Below are 20,478 nucleotides of genomic sequence, written 5' to 3'. Positions count from 1 at the left end.
TCCGGGTTTCCGGAACCGGGTATGAACTATTTACAGTCCACGTAAATATCTATTCAACAATACGAGGACGCTTCAGACTACTTGTTTAGTTGCGAAACTACAGGTTGTCGAATTAAGGGTCTCTAAAGGAACTTTTTTCAGATGTAGCAGGTTCCCGGAGGCCACAGTGACGCAATTCCGGATCTGCGGATGGATTTCCGAAAATCGACATGTGTGCCTTTCATTTCAGCCCAACAGTACTAATTTCGGTCAATACACTGATTTTTTTGAGCTGTTTTAATTTTCGGGTCGAAAACGACCCTAAGTCAAAAGCTCCCTAAGAGGCCATTCAAAACTTTTGTTTCCGCAAAAATAAATGTTCTCACAAAAATCCAAAAAAATACCCAATTGTCAGAAAACGTCAAATTGCTAGTTTATTTTAATCAAAAGTTACAATGATTTGAATTTTGAAATGGATCGAAAACGATCTTAGGTTAAGTTATATCCCAAAGACCGTAAAAAAATTGAAAAAAAAAATTGTTTTACACCCCCCGACCGATTATTTTTGTTTTGGTTGCATATGAAAGGGGAGAATCATGGCTGTATTGTGTCAAAATTTCAGACATGCCGAATTTTTTGTTTTGAAATTGCTCTACGAAACACACCGTGATGAACAATCAGAACAACATTGTAAAATGTTTTATTTTTCATCATATATGGAAATGTTTTTATATTAACATTTTTCAAGCTAAGTAAAACACAAATTCTTCTTGTAAATTTGCAACATTCATTAAATTGGCTATAAAATACTATTCGTAAAGTAAAAACATTCGATGATGTACAAATTTACGGAAATTGATCTATTTTTAATTGGCAATATAATTTGTCATTTTCGTACTAGAATCATCAAAATGAAATGTCAAAATTCGTATTTATATTGCCAAATTTATTTTTGAACAAAAATGATAATGTTTAGTCAGTCTATATCCATGGATTCACAGGAAAAAAAAATCTGAAGGAATCTATTGAGGAATTTCTGGAAAATGCGTTTTTTTTGCAGCAAATACTGAAAGTACACAAAGAGGAATCCTTGTAGTTGTTTTTGAAAAATTCTAGAGGAATGCTAGAATGAATCTATGGAACAAATGTTGATAATTTCTTCAGAAATCACAAAAAAGATTTTCGAAGCAATTTTGAGAATTATGCGTAGACACATCTTTTTAGAATTCACGAAAATATCGTTCGATGAATTTGAGGACAGCATAGGGAAAAATCTTTCATGAGGAAATCTCAAGAAAATTCCCTAGATTAAAAAAAATTCTACCGAAAACCAGGAAATATTCGCTAAAAATATTTCTAAAATAAACACAACAAGACTTGAACTATCCTTGAGAAATTTCTGCAAAAAAAGTCAAGCGATGTTTTTTAGAATTTCTTGGAAGAACGTTTGGAATGATTAATTAGATGAATGTCTAGAAAATTCTTGGAGAAATCCATAAAGCTTTTTTGGATTAATCTTAGGGTAAGTTCCTAATGAAATCCATGCAGGTACTATTCGAGGGATTCCGGAATATGTTGCCGGAAGAATCACAAAAAAATCCGTTGTGTCATACAATTATTGTAAAAGTCTCTGGAAGAACTCCTGGATCCGATTCCATGAATCAGGTTGCTGTTTTTTTTTTTTTTTTGTTCGATTGTTTTAGGTCATTCTAGTTCTGGATAAACAATCTATAATGCCGATCAATCTAACGGTACAGAGCCTTGTATATACTAGGCGCCGGATTCGATTTTTACAGTACTGAAATATTTCTAGGAATGTAAATGAAAAACATCACTCAGGCAAAAATACTATGAATATCCATTGTTTTCCCTTATGTTTATTTGCCACAAGAAATCGGTAAGTATTTCATTGATTCACCTTATGAATTTATCTGAATCATGCCAATGTGGTGTCTTGCTCATTTCATAAAACAGCCTTATGAACATTGATATGATAATTTAAGAATTTCTTCTTTCAGTAGTATAAACAACATTACTTTTTATAACACTTATTATTATTTCTTTACTTGTTTTTTATACCTCATGGACAATACATTCCATTTTGAATATTTCTCGAAAACTTATTCATACAGACTCAAGTCAAAAAAGTATACTAACTTACTTTATCGATCCTACGTGTTAAGCAGGCGGAATTCTACACGTACCGCTCTGTACCAACTCAACTTTTCACTTTTAGAACGTTTAATTTCCGGATTTACAAAACGACGAAAGTAACACTTTCAACTTTCGCAACCTAACCACTACTTTCGCCGCCCCGCTGTATGGAGAGACAAAGTGACTTAACCACGAATCAAAACAAAACACTACTTGAGCCGATTTTACACTGGTAGAAAAACGTCGAAAGTAACTGAATGAAACGGCTTATCATTTTCTGATAATTATTTTTGTGGGAAATAATAGAAACTACCTAGTTTTTGAACGTGAGCTGAGTATATGCAAAATTTGAGCGAAGTACACGGCAAAAAAATGTTTAAAAAATGATTCATTTTAAAACAGTTTTAGAAGATAGATTGTGATTTTTCCTAATTAATTTTCTCAAAACCGTATAAAAGTTACTTACGCCGATTTGAAAAAGTAATCGAGATTTACAGAATTTTCAATGCTTTCATTTTCTTAATATTAGGTAATTAATTACCTAACGTGTAGAAATCAAATTTCCACCTACTTTCTCGTGCTGTTGCATATTATGCAGTAAAGTTTGCATATCGAACTGTAACGCAACGAAGAATGAAAATTCGATTTTTAAACGTTGGTTAAGCCATTTTTCTAAGGCAAAATTGATATTAATTGAACCATTACTCTCTTTTTATTAATCTGTTCTTTTGTTTTTTTTTTTCGATTTTTACAATCTTCCATCGCTGTACTTCCTTCCCCATAACCAGACTTATAAAAAAGTTGACTGCAGTATGCGGGATGTCAACGATGGCGGTGATTTCATGCTGCTCTCCAGTCGAATGACGATCCTGCCTATAAAATTCTATCTGAAAATTCAATTCCGTATTAATTTCAAATTATCAGAAAAACCAACTTATTACCTTTGAAAATATTCGAACAAATTTATGATGCTTCCGTAAATGGATCCGCGTCCAGTTATTTTTCCATTTGCAAATTTTCATAATAACAACCTTATGAGTTTTTCACACTAGCGACAGCTATGTGCTTCATAAGGTGGCCCAATGAAATTGATATTCGTTAATGAGGGATAACATGCTTCGCAATTATGGTTTTCATTGAACTAATATGAAATCCATAATAGCCTTATGAATGATGGTATCATTGAGGAAATGACTAATGACAGCAATGGAAATCATAAGGCGCGCAATGAAATTTGAGAACGTTCATTATAATTAACTATTTTATCAATTATGATTATTATTTCAACGGTATGAAATCCATATTAGCCTTCTGAAATAGGTTTTTATAGATTTTTCAACGCTTCATAAGGGAAAATTTATGAAATTAGTTAATTTATTTGCCTGAGTGATGCGGCGTATTGCGCCCGCCGATACCTTGTCCGGTTTCGGTGGCGGCAGCGCAAAGGTCTATGCCTAAAGTTCCCTCGGAAATGGTTTTTACGGTCCAATCCTCATGTTTGGAGTATCCATGGATCCGGATTGACGAATTTCCTTCAGCTAAAGGGGGTCAACCACAGGAAAATACTTATGTGCATTATTGACCATCCACTGTTTGTGCGAGCTCGCGGATCGAAGAGTGTGGTGGTTTAAAAAAAATATCCACCGCGAAGCACCATTGCGAGTCAGAAACAGCGTACCACAATCATTTGGTTCAGTCCGATTTCTCCACTAGTTGGTTCCTGGGTGCGTTTAGGCAAATTAAAGCACGCAGCCTGTATTTGGAAAATCTCGTTTTATCTTTAGTACGCCAAAATCGGCGCACTAAAGTTAATACCGGGATTAAAATCGAAGATAATACCGTTCGATGCTTAGCAAAATCGAGGATAATACACGATTGCCGTATTAACCTCGATGGAGCTTACCACCATAGGTGGGCTACAGCTTTAGTGCAACGAGCGAAAGTTGACTATAAATTGAATAGAGATAGAAAACTATAGAGGACGAATGTCGCTAGTGTTCCCTTTGTTCTCGTCCAGAAACATGTTGGGTACATAAGTGTCAAACTGCATACATTTTCACGTTGACATTTATAGCCCCGCCTATCTCCGTCAGCAAAAGATGTTCCGACAGCGACGCCAGCGACATTCTTTTTCTATGGTTTATTACTTCTATTATAAATTGTTAGCGACTTCGGTAATAAAATCTTAGTGTGTAGTTTTTTTCTATCACATTTTTCGCATTTTTCCAGGCCCATGGGCACGAGACGACTTCTATAGCATAGACGACATCTCCATGTGTTTACCCATTTTCGGGTAAATTGAATCGAGAGTGATTTCATAATGCGATGTTTTGTTTAATGTTTATGATCCGTAATCGAGCAAGTGTTGTAATAGTCCATTTTACTAAACGACAACACTGATTATATTGCTGTTACTTTCAAACGCTACGACACCGCCTTCTGTCAAAATTTCATTCATAAAAGCTGTGATGAGTGATTCCAAGCAACAGCACCAAAATTTGGTAATTTTTTTAATTCATTTTTTTCTATTGAGCTGATACTTTGCACAGTTTTCCAGTTCCATCTAAATCGTCATTTTCCGATATCAAATCTTCAAGTTGAGTCACGACTAACTTTTCAAAAGGGTGTATGTGAAAATGGTTCAAAAATATTCAAAAAGCTGGACAGCAAAAACGGTTCGTTCGATTGTTAGACAACTAAAGAAACAAAGTTAGATAACTAAATAAAGATTCCAAAAAAAAATACACACAGTAAAAACAATTTTTTTTTGCATTAATAAACATAATTTTTGACACAAAAACTCAAATATCTCAAAACCCTATCGGAATACCAACGTAATTTTTTGAGGGAAAACGGTCCATTATATTAGCTATCTACCATAAAAATTGGTTATGATAAACCAATAAACAAAAAAGTTATGACATTTCAAACATGTCACAATTTTCACATTTAGTAGAAAAAAATTTTTTTTTTTTCGGTGTAAATTATTACGGGAACCGCAGTTTGTTGCTGATTTTATTGTTAAGGGCCTTGCGTGAATTAAACAAGTCGTTTTCATGTATTCATTAGTATTATGTATATTATATGTATAAATATTATGTATATGTATAAATATTATATGTATATGTATATATGTATAAATTAAAATGAATTAACAGATTACACGAAAATAATTTTTTTTTTACCAGGATATTTTTTTTTAAAGTATGATCGATGAGTTTCTAAATGTTATATATAAACTTTAAAAGTTTTGGATTTGGGTATGCGTTATGAGATCATGAAAACATTTTATTAATACTTATTTATTTATTTATTGTTATTCAATTTTTTTACAATATCGAACACTTTTGCATCATTATCAGTACAGTTCGAGTATAGTTTTGCTTTAATTTTATTTTCTGACAATGGAATGAAACAGTGAAATTTTTGGGTTCCTTGGATCGTTTTCGCGTTATTATATTGCTCGCTGAGCTCTGATGCCGTTAATTCGTACTCTTCAGTAGTAGTAAAACAAAATGATAATTTTGTTAAATCTTCTTCTTTTCTGCGATTCGACCAATCAAATAGTTCTTTTGCAGTTTTAAATGGATGCTCACGTTCTTTGGCTAAACTTGCTCTTGTGGCCATGCGCTTTATGGTTCCTCCAATAGCATCACAAGGACCTTTGCCATGTGACGTAGCAAAGAAATGCCATTCTGCATCAATTCCGTACTTTGATTTAAATTGACATAGGCTCGAAAAATTCTTACGGTTTTTGTACTGCGATGCTGCTCCATCAGACATGAAATATATCTTTCTGATTTCTTTATCCTTATTAACGCGTAAAAAGTTAATCATTTTGGCAATGAACAAATTTACAGATACTGAGTCGTGTCTTAAATCTTCGGAAATTACAATAAAACTAAAATGTTCAATTTGCGTACTTCCATTGAAATAAATAACGAATGGATGAATTGTAGCTTGTTGTACGTTCCAGTGATGGGACTGCACTTCATCTTGCAATACAAATTCACCATCTTGTAATGTATTTTTCGTATTTTTTAAAAAGCGGGAAAGGTCGATGGTGTTTGAAAATGTACCATGAGTACATTATTGGCAGCTTCTCAATTTCGTCATGGAAGTCTAATCATTCGTGAAAATTACAATAAGATTAGGTTAATATTTTCGTGTGTTGTGCACACACAAACATTATGTGTTCCTGAATTGAATAGAAGCTTGCATTGCCTTGGACGAAGGCTTGCAAATGAGGAAAAACCTACCTTAATATTTTCGTTAATTTCCTTGAAGCGTGTATACGCTTCTTTCAAAGTAGTCATCATTAATCGTTTTTGGATTGCTTTACGCTTTCCATCTTTTTTTACAGATACATAATCTTTTTGGCCAGGCATAGCTCTACTTACTTCATCGTCTTCAAAATATTGAATTATTTTTTCTTTTGTCTCATCTGTTAATGAAGTACTCGACCTAGCATTTTTGGTTGCAAGACAGTTATTTTTGAATTGTTTTGCCTCGTTTACTGTATTTCTATTGGTTTTGAACTCATCAATGGCGTCTTGAATAGACCACGAGCTTGGCAGCATCGACAAAATCAATAATTTTTCTTTCCTTGTCGTGGCTAGATTCGAGAACCTTTCCTTCATATTCATAATTACCTCATCGTAGTCTGTATTTTCCACATCCTCAGGTCCTAATTTGAAGAGGTTTCTTCGTACAGCTTCGTTGATTTCACGGTATTTTTTCTCGGGATAATTGACGTAACCCATCTTCGTCCATTTAATCGGAGTCACTTTTATTCCAGCTATCCCTTCGTTGAAGCGTTCGATGTTGACCTTCTGGATGCACTCATCTTCTGATTGATTTGTTGAAACAGATGTCGATGATGGTACCGACCTGCTTTACGTATACTGATACGCTGATGGTAACCGACCTGCTTTACGTATACTAGATCACCTGGGTATAGACCCGCCTTGTTCTCTACGAGGTAAACTTTTTGCAGGTAAACTAGTCGTATACCTGTATAGAAAACTTTTTTTGTAGCTTTTGTCTTCAATATTAGATTTCTTATAGGTTTCTTTTATCAAAAGGTTTCAACACTATTGAGAGAATTTTTCTTCAGTTACGTACAATAAAAAATATGACACTATCAAGACTTTAGATCACAACACTGGATCGCGTCTAGCTTTCTAATAGATGCTATAATAGTTATGAATAATTAAATAAAATGTCATGAAAACAACTTGTTAACCTCATGTGGTACCCTTAACAAAAATTCAGCAACAAACTGCGGTCCTAAAAAAAATTAACAATGAAAAAAAAAAAATTTCACTAAGTGTCAAATTTGTGAAATATTTGAAATGTCATAACTTTTTTGTTTATTGGCTTACCATCACCAAATTTTTATGGTAGATAGCTAATATAATGGACCGTTTTCCCTCAAAAAATTACGTTGGTATTCCGATAGGGTTTTGAGATATTTGAGTTTTTGTGACAAAAATGATGTTTTTTAATGCAAAAAAAATTTTTTTTTACTGTGTTTTTTTTTTTGAATCTTTATTTAGTTGTCTAACTTTGTTTCTTTAGTTGTCTAACAATCGAACGAACCGTTTTTGCTGTGCAGCTTTTTGAATATTTTTGAACCATTTTCACATACACCCTTTTGAAAAGTTAGTCGTGACTCAACTTGAAGATTTGATATCGGAAAATGACGATTTAGAGGAACTGAAAAACTGTGCAAAGTTTCAGATATTTTTGAAATGGTCGATCAGAATCGACTTGCATGCCTCCGTGGAATCCCTCTGATGGTAAATCCACCAAAATGGCTTCGGTGAGTGAATTTGACGGATGGACCTATGCACGGGTTCACTATTTGACGTTTGAGCGGTGCCGTGTTATAGGCCAGGGGAAGTGGTTCACCTAGAGTGCATTTCTGTCAAAGAAAAAGTAGATTTTGTATGAGATTTGACAGAAAAATGAATGACAAGTTCATCCACTTCTCCTGGCCTATTTACGTGACTATGGCAACGAGTGAATTCGGCACCGCTCAAACGTCAAGTTAGTGAACTCGTGCATCGGTCCATAGCGCCGACAATCTTTGTCACATAGGATTCATCGAATGTAGCGCGGTTGTTGCATCATGGACAGATTAATTTCCTGAGCGCGTGCACGGAAAGAAGTAACAATTGTGATTGAAAACAAATCTGTAGGGGAAAATCAACTGATTATTATTGATCTACTATTATCAAACGTCGCGCGAAAAAATATTGCAAACAATATTGTTCGTTTAGTTGAGGAATAGATTCTCGTGCACATGCTCAACGTGGAAAAATAAATACTCACACGGCAGTTTCTATGGCACTTTCATAGAAACACGCACCTTGCATTCAATGTACAATCGAACATAATGCGTTACATGTGCGTTACTTGTTGATTTTGTTAGCTACGACGCCATCCAATATATGGCAAACATGGTAGGAGAATATTTTGGTGTGACAAAATTATTTAGGTGTGATTCTATTAGAGGGCAAAATCCTCAATAATACTTTTAGAAGTGCGCAGCAATGGTGAATCGGTCTGATTCTGCGCAGTTAATAATTATTTTCCACACGCTCTCCTATAATTTGGTCCTAAAATGTTTAATGAAATCTTGTTTTTATTTAATGACACGAAAGAGCATGTTACTGCAACTATTTTAGCAATTTTTTACCGATCAAATAACGGCTACATCATATTTAAACTTTAATTTAAAAATTGGGTCCATAAATGAACCTTGACACTTTTGATCATGTTTGACGTTCGCTTAATCGACAAAAACACCACAGGGCTTTTAGTTTTAACACTGGGGTTGTTCCTATCTGACATTTTGGAAGGGACACGGAAAGCAAAATACACCCAAAATTTGAGTTTAGGCCAAGGAATGTGACAAAATCTAAAGAAATGTATTTTGGACTTAAACAAAAGAAAAACATTTAAAAATTGAGTGAACAAGTGTTTTTAGCCTAAACTTAAGCGTTTAGCATTAAAATTGGGACAGGGCTTTAGGACCCTATTGTTTTTAAAATCCACTTCGATACCGTCGATCCGCCCCAAACTGGATGGCGTACAAATCACTCAGCTCAACGCAATTTATAATTATGTATTGAGCATTGCTCATCATTCATGTACGTGACGTATATATGCTATATGTTAATATATAAGTTGTGATGCCAGAGGACTTCTTGAAAATCCACTGAGATTCTTTCAGAAACCCTTCTGAAATTATTATATGTAGTTATTTCTTTGCTCGCTCTGTGATGCTTCCAATAACCTCCTTGGGACTTCCTTTTGGATTATCCCGGAAACCCATCTTGGGTTATTATGAAAATCCTTTCAGGATTCTTCCGTAAAACTTCCCTGGAATTCTGCCGAAAACGATTTAATGATAGCTTTCCTGTGGAATGAATCTATTTTAAAAATCTGGGTTTCATCTGGGTTTGGGAATTCTCACAAAATTTCTCGGGATTTCTTTTGGAAATCCAACCGAAATTATTATTTAAATAATGATATTTTCCTCGTAATCCTTCAGTATTTCTTCCGTGAAACTCTTTGAAACTTCTTCGAAAATCCCACTTAGATTCTTTCGAAAAAATGTCTTAGATTATACCTATTATTCTGGAATACTCTCGGAAAGACGCCTGAGACTATAAAAATCTATTATTTCACTTCACTTTCTTCCGTGCAAATTCTTGGGAATCTTTCGGAAATTCTTCTGGGATTTTTTTGTAAATCCCAATGGAATTCTCCCAGAAATCCCTGTGGAATACTTCCGAAAATCCTGTTGAGAAACTTCCAGATGTCGGGATTTTTTTTAAATCTATATTAATGGAAATCATCCGAAAATTCCTCTGAAATTGTTTGGAAATCCTTCTAGCACTCATCCAGAAATCCTTCTTATATTCTTACAGATTTATTTCTATTGATTTATTGTTTCTGCCTGAAATAATTTTGTATATCCAGAATTTTTCCGAAAATTCCTTCGTGATTCGTGATTGATTTAGAATTTTTTTTCTAAGATTTTTTGAGAAAAAAAACTCTGTGATTGTTCTGTAAATTCAAAAGGAAATGTTCTTGATTTTTTTCGTGATTTTCTTTGGAAATTTTCTTAAATCCTTGGCGGTATCTACTGAAAATCGCTCTTGAGTTCAAATGGAAATCCTTCAAGGAAACTACCGGACAGCCATTGGGACTTTGAAAAAATACCATATATGAGATTCTTTGATTACTGATTTCTTTTTTTGTGCATCTTTTAAAAGTTACTTTTAAATGGTTATGGAAATTCCATTTGAATTTATTCCGATAATCTTTCTGGAGGTCTTCTGGACATCGGAATTATTCTGGAAAATATTCATGAAATCTTTTGGATGTCTGTGACTTTTCTTTGAATCTTCCAGGGATTCTTGCGAAATAATTTCTGGGATTCTTTTGGATATCACTGTAAAAAAAACATTCAAAATCCATTTGGAATTCTCCTGGGATTTTTTCAGATATTTACGAAAATCCTTGAATAATTCCTTTAGAAATCTCCCCCCTATTAATTAAGTGAAATTAAGTGATTTCTGTGTGGTTCTTTTGTAAATCGACCTGGGATTCTTCCAGAATTCCAGAAGAATTCCAGAAGGATATTCTTAAGAATTCTAGATATTTTTCCCGAAGAATCTCAATACAATTTCTGGAAAAATACTAGAACGATTTACGGTTGAATCTTACGAAAACTTCCGGTAGAATTCTTGAATGCTTATCATTCAAGCAGAGTTCCAATCGTATTTCCCGATGAATCTCGGCAGGTTTTACGGAAGAATCCCAGCAGAATTTCTTGAAAAATTCCAGCAAAATTTCTGGAAGAATCTTCAAAAGATGTTTTGAAGCCGTCCAGCAGGTAACAGAAATAAATCTAAGGGTATTTCAGAAGAATTTCCGAAATAATCCTAGGGAGATACTCGAAAGAATAAGAGTTTTCTTGAAAAATTCAGAATGCTCCTAGATCCTAGAGGTAATTCGGGAAGAATTTCTGCAGGAATCCTCAACAAAATCTAATAGAAGGGTTTGAAGGATCCTCAGAAAGATTTCCGAAATAATCCCAGAACGTTTTCCGAAAGAATGCTAGAAAGATATCCGGAAGAATTCCTACAGGATTTTGGAAGTATCCCAGAAAAATTTCGAGGATATTGACGTAAAAATCTCAGTGGCATTTCTAGATTCTAGAAAGATTTTCGGAAGCACCCTCGAAAGTATTCTAAAACGATTACCGAAAACATCTCAGGTGATTTCTGGAAGAATGGAATTCTCATAAGAAACCACGAAGTATTTCCGGAAAAAATCCTGAGTTATTTTCGGATGAATTCGCGAAGAATTTCTAGTAGAGCCGTAGTACATTTATTAGCAAAATCCTTCTCGAACATGTTGCTGCTTCGACATGAATCAACAACGAGCGTTGCTTTAAGTTATGAGATTTTTTCAAAATGCACAACCAGCATAAACGTTCTCCCCCTTTTGTTTATGCACTAATTATAACTTAAAATCATTATTTTTGTTTTATGGCTTTATCGGTCATGCGACTCAAAGGTAAAGGGAGTCTATACAATGAGAATATATACCGAGGTGAGGAAGACGATATTTAGTGTGAGTGACATCCGTGTACGGTGCAAAATGTATCACAACTACAAGCAAGCGAGCTCCCATAAGAAGCCGTGTAAAATAGTGACGTATTAGATTTTTGTTTACATTTTTTCTTGTTACTAATACATAGCCTTTGCTTCTTCTTCCACACCTTAGTATATATTCTCATTGGAGTCTATAGAGCTTAGTGACATTTGAACACACGTAGACTAGCATACGCTCGTCATACACAGTTTGTTTTTGTTTTCCTCAAAGAAACTTGCACACGCTTTCCAGACTCATCAAAATGCATATGGAAATATTACCCAATTTGAAAAATTTATACCCGGATTCTGGGTGTTTTTCGAGACAGAGTGCATATTGTTTTCCTCTAAGGTTCACAACTACATCTACACTAGGGCACCCATACCATTGGGCGTGATAACCACTATAGGCCTATTCACATGACGTCTCAAATCAGCTGATCGGGAAGCACTTTGACAGTTCTTCTATGAAAATGACAGGCCCGTGTTAGCACCGGTCCTCCACCAATGTAAACAAATGCATAGACGGATCTGTCACATGAAAAGGCCTATGAACTAATCTACGATGACGTCACGCTGCAACTTCCAGGGGGAAGAAAACCTTTACTGCGGGCCGTGTTTACAAAAAATGAACGATTTCGTTGTACATTCATCCACTTCGTGTTCATCCGGTGAACATTCGTTGTCCGGATGTTGGTCCGGATGTCATTTACTGTAAACATTGCCCGCATTTAGAGCAGAAAAGAAAAAGAAAGTCGAGGATAAAAGAAGACCGTGGATAAGTCCATAGAAGCAAATGATGGAAAAGAATAGGTGCATAGACGTCGCAGCGAGATAGAAAACTATAGAGGACGAATGTCGCTAGTGTTCCCTTTGTTCTCGTCCAGAAACATGTTGGGTACATAAGTGTCAAACTGCATACATTTTCACGTTGACATTTATAGCCCCGCCTATCTCCGTCAGCAAAAGATGTTCCGACAGCGACGCCAGCGACATTCTTTTTCTATGGTTTATTACTTCTATTATAAATTGTTAGCGACTTCGGTAATAAAATCTTAGTGTGTAGTTTTTTTCTATCACATTTTTCGCATTTTTCCAGGCCCATGGGCACGAGACGACTTCTATAGCATAGACGACATCTCCATGTGTTTACCCATTTTCGGGTAAATTGAATCGAGAGTGATTTCATAAAGCGATGTTTTGTTTAATGTTTATGATCCGTAATCGAGCAAGTGTTGTAATAGTCCATTTTACTAAACGACAACACTGATTATATTGCTGTTACTTTCAAACGCTACGACACCGCCTTCTGTCAAAATTTCATTCATAAAAGCTGTGATGAGTGATTCCAAGCAACAGCACCAAAATTTGGTAATTTTTTTAATTCATTTTTTTCTATTGAGCTGATACTTTGCACAGTTTTCCAGTTCCATCTAAATCGTCATTTTCCGATATCAAATCTTCAAGTTGAGTCACGACTAACTTTTCAAAAGGGTGTATGTGAAAATGGTTCAAAAATATTCAAAAAGCTGCACAGCAAAAACGGTTCGTTCGATTGTTAGACAACTAAAGAAACAAAGTTAGACAACTAAATAAAGATTCCAAAAAAAAAAAAATACACACAGTAAAAACAATTTTTTTTTGCATTAATAAACATAATTTTTGACACAAAAACTCAAATATCTCAAAACCCTATCGGAATACCAACGTAATTTTTTGAGGGAAAACGGTCCATTATATTAGCTATCTACCATAAAAATTGGTTATGATAAACCAATAAACAAAAAAGTTATGACATTTCAAACATGTCACAATTTTCACATTTAGTAGAAAAAAATTTTTTTTTTTCGGTGTAAATTATTACGGGAACCGCAGTTTGTTGCTGATTTTATTGTTAAGGGCCTTGCGTGAATTAAACAAGTCGTTTTCATGTATTCATTAGTATTATGTATATTATATGTATAAATATTATGTATATGTATAAATATTATATGTATATGTATATATGTATAAATTAAAATGAATTAACAGATTACACGAAAATAAATTTTTTTTTACCAGGATATTTTTTTTTAAAGTATGATCGATGAGTTTCTAAATGTTATATATAAACTTTAAAAGTTTTGGATTTGGGTATGCGTTATGAGATCATGAAAACATTTTATTAATACTTATTTATTTATTTATTGTTATTCAATTTTTTTACAATATCGAACACTTTTGCATCATTATCAGTACAGTTCGAGTATAGTTTTGCTTTAATTTTATTTTCTGACAATGGAATGAAACAGTGAAATTTTTGGGTTCCTTGGATCGTTTTCGCGTTATTATATTGCTCGCTGAGCTCTGATGCCGTTAATTCGTACTCTTCAGTAGTAGTAAAACAAAATGATAATTTTGTTAAATCTTCTTCTTTTCTGCGATTCGACCAATCAAATAGTTCTTTTGCAGTTTTAAATGGATGCTCACGTTCTTTGGCTAAACTTGCTCTTGTGGCCATGCGCTTTATGGTTCCTCCAATAGCATCACAAGGACCTTTGCCTTGTGACGTAGCAAAGAAATGCCATTCTGCATCAATTCCGTACTTTGATTTAAATTGACATAGGCTCGAAAAATTCTTACGGTTTTTGTACTGCGATGCTGCTCCATCAGACATGAAATATATCTTTCTGATTTCTTTATCCTTATTAACGCGTAAAAAGTTAATCATTTTGGCAATGAACAAATTTACAGATACTGAGTCGTGTCTTAAATCTTCGGAAATTACAATAAAACTAAAATGTTCAATTTGCGTACTTCCATTGAAATAAATAACGAATGGATGAATTGTAGCTTGTTGTACGTTCCAGTGATGGGACTGCACTTCATCTTGCAATACAAATTCACCATCTTGTAATGTATTTTTCGTATTTTTTAAAAAGCGGGAAAGGTCGATGGTGTTTGAAAATGTACCATGAGTACATTATTGGCAGCTTCTCAATTTCGTCATGGAAGTCTAATCATTCGTGAAAATTACAATAAGATTAGGTTAATATTTTCGTGTGTTGTGCACACACAAACATTATGTGTTCCTGAATTGGATAGAAGCTTGCATTGCCTTGGACGAAGGCTTGCAAATGAGGAAAAACCTACCTTAATATTTTCGTTAATTTCCTTGAAGCGTGTATACGCTTCTTTCAAAGTAGTCATCATTAATCGTTTTTGGATTGCTTGACGCTTTCCATCTTTTTTTACAGATACATAATCTTTTTGGCCAGGCATAGCTCTACTTACTTCATCGTCTTCAAAATATTGAATTATTTTTTCTTTTGTCTCATCTGTTAATGAAGTACTCGACCTAGCATTTTTGGTTGCAAGACAGTTATTTTTGAATTGTTTTGCCTCGTTTACTGTATTTCTATTGGTTTTGAACTCATCAATGGCGTCTTGAATAGACCACGAGCTTGGCAGCATCGACAAAATCAATAATTTTTCTTTCCTTGTCGTGGCTAGATTCGAGAACCTTTCCTTCATATTCATAATTACCTCATCGTAGTCTGTATTTTCCACATCCTCAGGTCCTAATTTGAAGAGGTTTCTTCGTACAGCTTCGTTGATTTCACGGTATTTTTTCTCGGGATAATTGACGTAACCCATCTTCGTCCATTTAATCGGAGTCACTTTTATTCCAGCTATCCCTTCGTTGAAGCGTTCGATGTTGACCTTCTGGATGCACTCATCTTCTGATTGATTTGTTGAAACAGATGTCGATGATGGTACCGACCTGCTTTACGTATACTGATACGCTGATGGTAACCGACCTGCTTTACGTATACTAGATCACCTGGGTATAGACCCGCCTTGTTCTCTACGAGGTAAACTTTTTGCAGGTAAACTAGTCGTATACCTGTATAGAAAACTTTTTTTGTAGCTTTTGTCTTCAATATTAGATTTCTTATAGGTTTCTTTTATCAAAAGGTTTCAACACTATTGAGAGAATTTTTCTTCAGTTACGTACAATAAAAAATATGACACTATCAAGACTTTAGATCACAACACTGGATCGCGTCTAGCTTTCTAATAGATGCTATAATAGTTATGAAAAATTAAATAAAATGTCATGAAAACAACTTGTTAACCTCATGTGGTACCCTTAACAAAAATTCAGCAACAAACTGCGGTCCTAAAAAAAATTAACAATGAAAAAAAAAAAATTTCACTAAGTGTCAAATTTGTGAAATATTTGAAATGTCATAACTTTTTTGTTTATTGGCTTACCATCACCAAATTTTTATGGTAGATAGCTAATATAATGGACCGTTTTCCCTCAAAAAATTACGTTGGTATTCCGATAGGGTTTTGAGATATTTGAGTTTTTGTGACAAAAATGATGTTTTTTAATGCAAAAAAAAAATTTTTTTTTACTGTGTGTTTTTTTTTTGAATCTTTATTTAGTTGTCTAACTTTGTTTCTTTAGTTGTCTAACAATCGAACGAACCGTTTTTGCTGTGCAGCTTTTTGAATATTTTTGAACCATTTTCACATACACCCTTTTGAAAAGTTAGTCGTGACTCAACTTGAAGATTTGATATCGGAAAATGACGATTTAGAGGAACTGAAAAACTGTGCAAAGTTTCAGATATTTTTGAAATGGTCGATCAGAATCGACTTGCATGCCTCCGTGGAATCCCTCTGATGGTAAATCCACCAAAATGGCTTCGGTGAGTGAATTTGACGGATGGACCTATGCACGGGTTCACTATTTGACGTTTGAGCGGTGCCGTGTTATAGGCCAGGGGAAGTGGTTCACCTAGAGTGCATTTCTGTCAAAGAAAAAGTAGATTTTGTATGAGATTTGACAGAAAAATGAATGACAAGTTCATCCACTTCTCCTGGCCTATTTACGTGACTATGGCAACGAGTGAATTCGGCACCGCTCAAACGTCAAGTTAGTGAACTCGTGCATCGGTCCATAGCGCCGACAATCTTTGTCACATAGGATTCATCGAATGTAGCGCGGTTGTTGCATCATGGACAGATTAATTTCCTGAGCGCGTGCACGGAAAGAAGTAACAATTGTGATTGAAAACAAATCTGTAGGGGAAAATCAACTGATTATTATTGATCTACTATTATCAAACGTCGCGCGAAAAAATATTGCAAACAATATTGTTCGTTTAGTTGAGGAATAGATTCTCGTGCACATGCTCAACGTGGAAAAATAAATACTCACACGGCAGTTTCTATGGCACTTTCATAGAAACACGCACCTTGCATTCAATGTACAATCGAACATAATGCGTTACATGTGCGTTACTTGTTGATTTTGTTAGCTACGACGCCATCCAATATATGGCAAACATGGTAGGAGAATATTTTGGTGTGACAAAATTATTTAGGTGTGATTCTATTAGAGGGCAAAATCCTCAATAATACTTTTAGAAGTGCGCAGCAATGGTGAATCGGTCTGATTCTGCGCAGTTCATAATTATTTTCCACACGCTCTCCTATAATTTGGTCCTAAAATGTTTAATGAAATCTTGTTTTTATTTAATGACACGAAAGAGCATGTTACTGCAACTATTTTAGCAATTTTTTACCGATCAAATAACGGCTACATCATATTTAAACTTTAATTTAAAAATTGGGTCCATAAATGAACCTTGACACTTTTGATCATGTTTGACGTTCGCTTAATCGACAAAAACACCACTGGGCTTTTAGTTTTAACACTGGGGTTGTTCCTATCTGACATTTTGGAAGGGACACGGAAAGCAAAATACACCCAAAATTTGAGTTTAGGCCAAGGAATGTGACAAAATCTAAAGAAATGTATTTTGGACTTAAACAAAAGAAAAACATTTAAAAATTGAGTGAACAAGTGTTTTTAGCCTAAACTTAAGCGTTTGGCATTAAAATTGGGACAGGGCTTTAGGACCCTATTGTTTTTAAAATCCACTTCGATACCGTCGATCCGCCCCAAACTGGATGGCGTACAAATCACTCAGCTCAACGCAATTTATAATTATGTATTGAGCATTGCTCATCATTCATGTACGTGACGTATATATGCTATATGTTAATATATAAGTTGTGATGCCAGAGGACTTCTTGAAAATCCACTGAGATTCTTTCAGAAACCCTTCTGAAATTATTATATGTAGTTATTTCTTTGCTCGCTCTGTGATGCTTCCAATAACCTCCTTGGGACTTCCTTTTGGATTATCCCGGAAACCCATCTTGGGTTATTATGAAAATCCTTTCAGGATTCTTCCGTAAAACTTCCCTGGAATTCTGCCGAAAACGATTTAATGATAGCTTTCCTGTGGAATGAATCTATTTTAAAAATCTGGGTTTCATCTGGGTTCGGGAATTCTCACAAAATTTCTCGGGATTTCTTTTGGAAATCCAACCGAAATTATTATTTAAATTCTGATATTTTCCTCGTAATCCTTCAGTATTTCTTCCGTGAAACTCTTTGAAACTTCTTCGAAAATCCCACTTAGATTCTTTCGAAAAAAATGTCTTAGATTATACCTATTATTCTGGAATACTCTCGGAAAGACGCCTGAGACTATAAAAATCTATTATTTCACTTCACTTTCTTCCGTGCAAATTCTTGGGAATCTTTCGGAAATTCTTCTGGGATTTTTTTGTAAATCCCAATGGAATTCTCCCAGAAATCCCTGTGGAATACTTCCGAAAATCCTGTTGAGAAACTTCCAGATGTCGGGATTTTTTTTAAATCTATATTAATGGAAATCATCCGAAAATTCCTCTGAAATTGTTTGGAAATCCTTCTAGCACTCATCCAGAAATCCTTCTTATATTCTTACAGATTTATTTCTATTGATTTATTGTTTCTGCCTGAAATAATTTTGTATATCCAGAATTTTTCCGAAAATTCCTTCGTGATTCGTGATTGATTTAGAATTTTTTTTCTAAGATTTTTTGAGAAAAAAAAACTCTGTGATTGTTCTGTAAATTCAAAAGGAAATGTTCTTGATTTTTTTCGTGATTTTCTTTGGAAATTTTCTTAAATCCTTGGCGGTATCTACTGAAAATCGCTCTTGAGTTCAAATGGAAATCCTTCAAGGAAACTACCGGACAGCCATTGGGACTTTGAAAAAGTACCATATATGAGATTCTTTGATTACTGATTTCTTTTTTTGTGCATCTTTTAAAAGTTACTTTTAAATGGTTATGGAAATTCCATTTGAATTTATTCCGATAATCTTTCTGGAGGTCTTCTGGACATCGGAATTATTCTGGAAAATATTCATGAAATCTTTTGGATGTCTGTGACTTTTCTTTGAATCTTCCAGGGATTCTTGCGAAATAATTTCTGGGATTCTTTTGGATATCACTGTAAAAAAACATTCAAAATCCATTTGGAATTCTCCTGGGATTTTTTCAGATATTTACGAAAATCCTTGAATAATTCCTTTATAAATCTCCCCCCTATTAATTAAGTGAAATTAAGTGATTTCTGTGTGGTTCTTTTGTAAATCGACCTGGGATTCTTCCAGAATTCCAGAAGAATTTTCAGAAGGATATTCTTAAGAATTCTAGATATTTTTCCCGAAGAATCTCAATACAATTTCTGGAAAAATACTAGAACGATTTACGGTTGAATCTTACGAAAACTTCCGGTAGAATTCTTGAATGCTTATCATTCAAGCAGAGTTCCAATCGTATTTCCCGATGAATCTCGGCAGGTTTTACGGAAGAATCCCAGCAGAATTTCTTGAAAAATTCCAGCAAAATTTCTGGAAGAATCTTCAAAAGATGTTTTGAAGCCGTCCAGCAGGTAACAGAAATAAATCTAAGGGTATTTCAGAAGAATTTCCGAAATAATCCTAGGGAGATACTCGAAAGAATAAGAGTTTTCTTGAAAAATTCAGAATGCCACTAGATCCTAGAGGTAATTCGGGAAGAATTTCTGCAGGAATCCTCAACAAAATCTAATAGAAGGGTTTGAAGGATCCTCAGAAAGATTTCCGAAATAATCCCAGAACGTTTTCCGAAAGAATGCTAGAAAGATATCCGGAAGAATTCCTACAGGATTTTGGAAGTATCCCAGAAAAATTTCGAGGATATTGACGTAAAAATCTCAGTGGCATTTCTAGATTCTAGAAAGATTTTCGGAAGCACCCTTGAAAGTATTCTAAAACGATTACCGAAAACATCTCAGGTGATTTCTGGAAGAATACCAGAGGTATTCTCATAAGAAACCACGAAGTATTTCCGGAAAAAATCCTGAGTTATTTTCGGATGAATTCGCGAAGAATTTCTAGTAGAGCCGTAGTACATTTATTAGCAAAATCCTTCTCGAACATGTTGCTGCTTCGACATGAATCAACAACGAGCGTTGCTTTAAGTTATGAGATTTTTTCAAAATGCACAACCAGCATAAACGTTCTCCCCCTTTTGTTTATGCACTAATTATAACTTAAAATCATTATTTTTGTTTTATGGCTTTATCGGTCATGCGACTCAAAGGTAAAGGGAGTCTATACAATGAGAATATATACCGAGGTGAGGAAGACGATATTTAGTGTGAGTGACATCCGTGTACGGTGCAAAATGTATCACAACTACAAGCAAGCGAGCTCCCATAAGAAGCCGTGTAAAATAGTGACGTATTAGATTTTTGTTTACATTTTTTCTTGTTACTAATACATAGCCTTTG

The 20,478-nt window shown here is 34.5% G+C and overlaps 1 protein-coding gene and 1 long non-coding RNA gene across 4 annotated transcripts in view; both read right to left on the bottom strand.

The window, feature by feature from the left end:
- Positions 1–20,478, bottom strand: part of LOC5565202 (uncharacterized protein C6orf106 homolog) — a 270,657-nt gene that overhangs the window by 76,871 nt on the left and 173,308 nt on the right. The window lies entirely within an intron of this gene.
- Positions 2,865–4,036, bottom strand: LOC110678420. Its single transcript, XR_002501594.1, has 2 exons — positions 3,075–4,036; positions 2,865–3,020 (listed from the first exon to the last, which is right to left on the bottom strand). It is a non-coding gene; the product is annotated as an uncharacterized LOC110678420 (long non-coding RNA).

This window comes from Aedes aegypti, chromosome 1 (assembly GCF_002204515.2).
Source record: "Aedes aegypti strain LVP_AGWG chromosome 1, AaegL5.0 Primary Assembly, whole genome shotgun sequence".
In the NCBI taxonomy this organism is placed as follows: Eukaryota; Metazoa; Arthropoda; class Insecta; order Diptera; family Culicidae; genus Aedes; species Aedes aegypti.
This window is presented reverse-complemented; position numbering and strand designations above follow the sequence as displayed.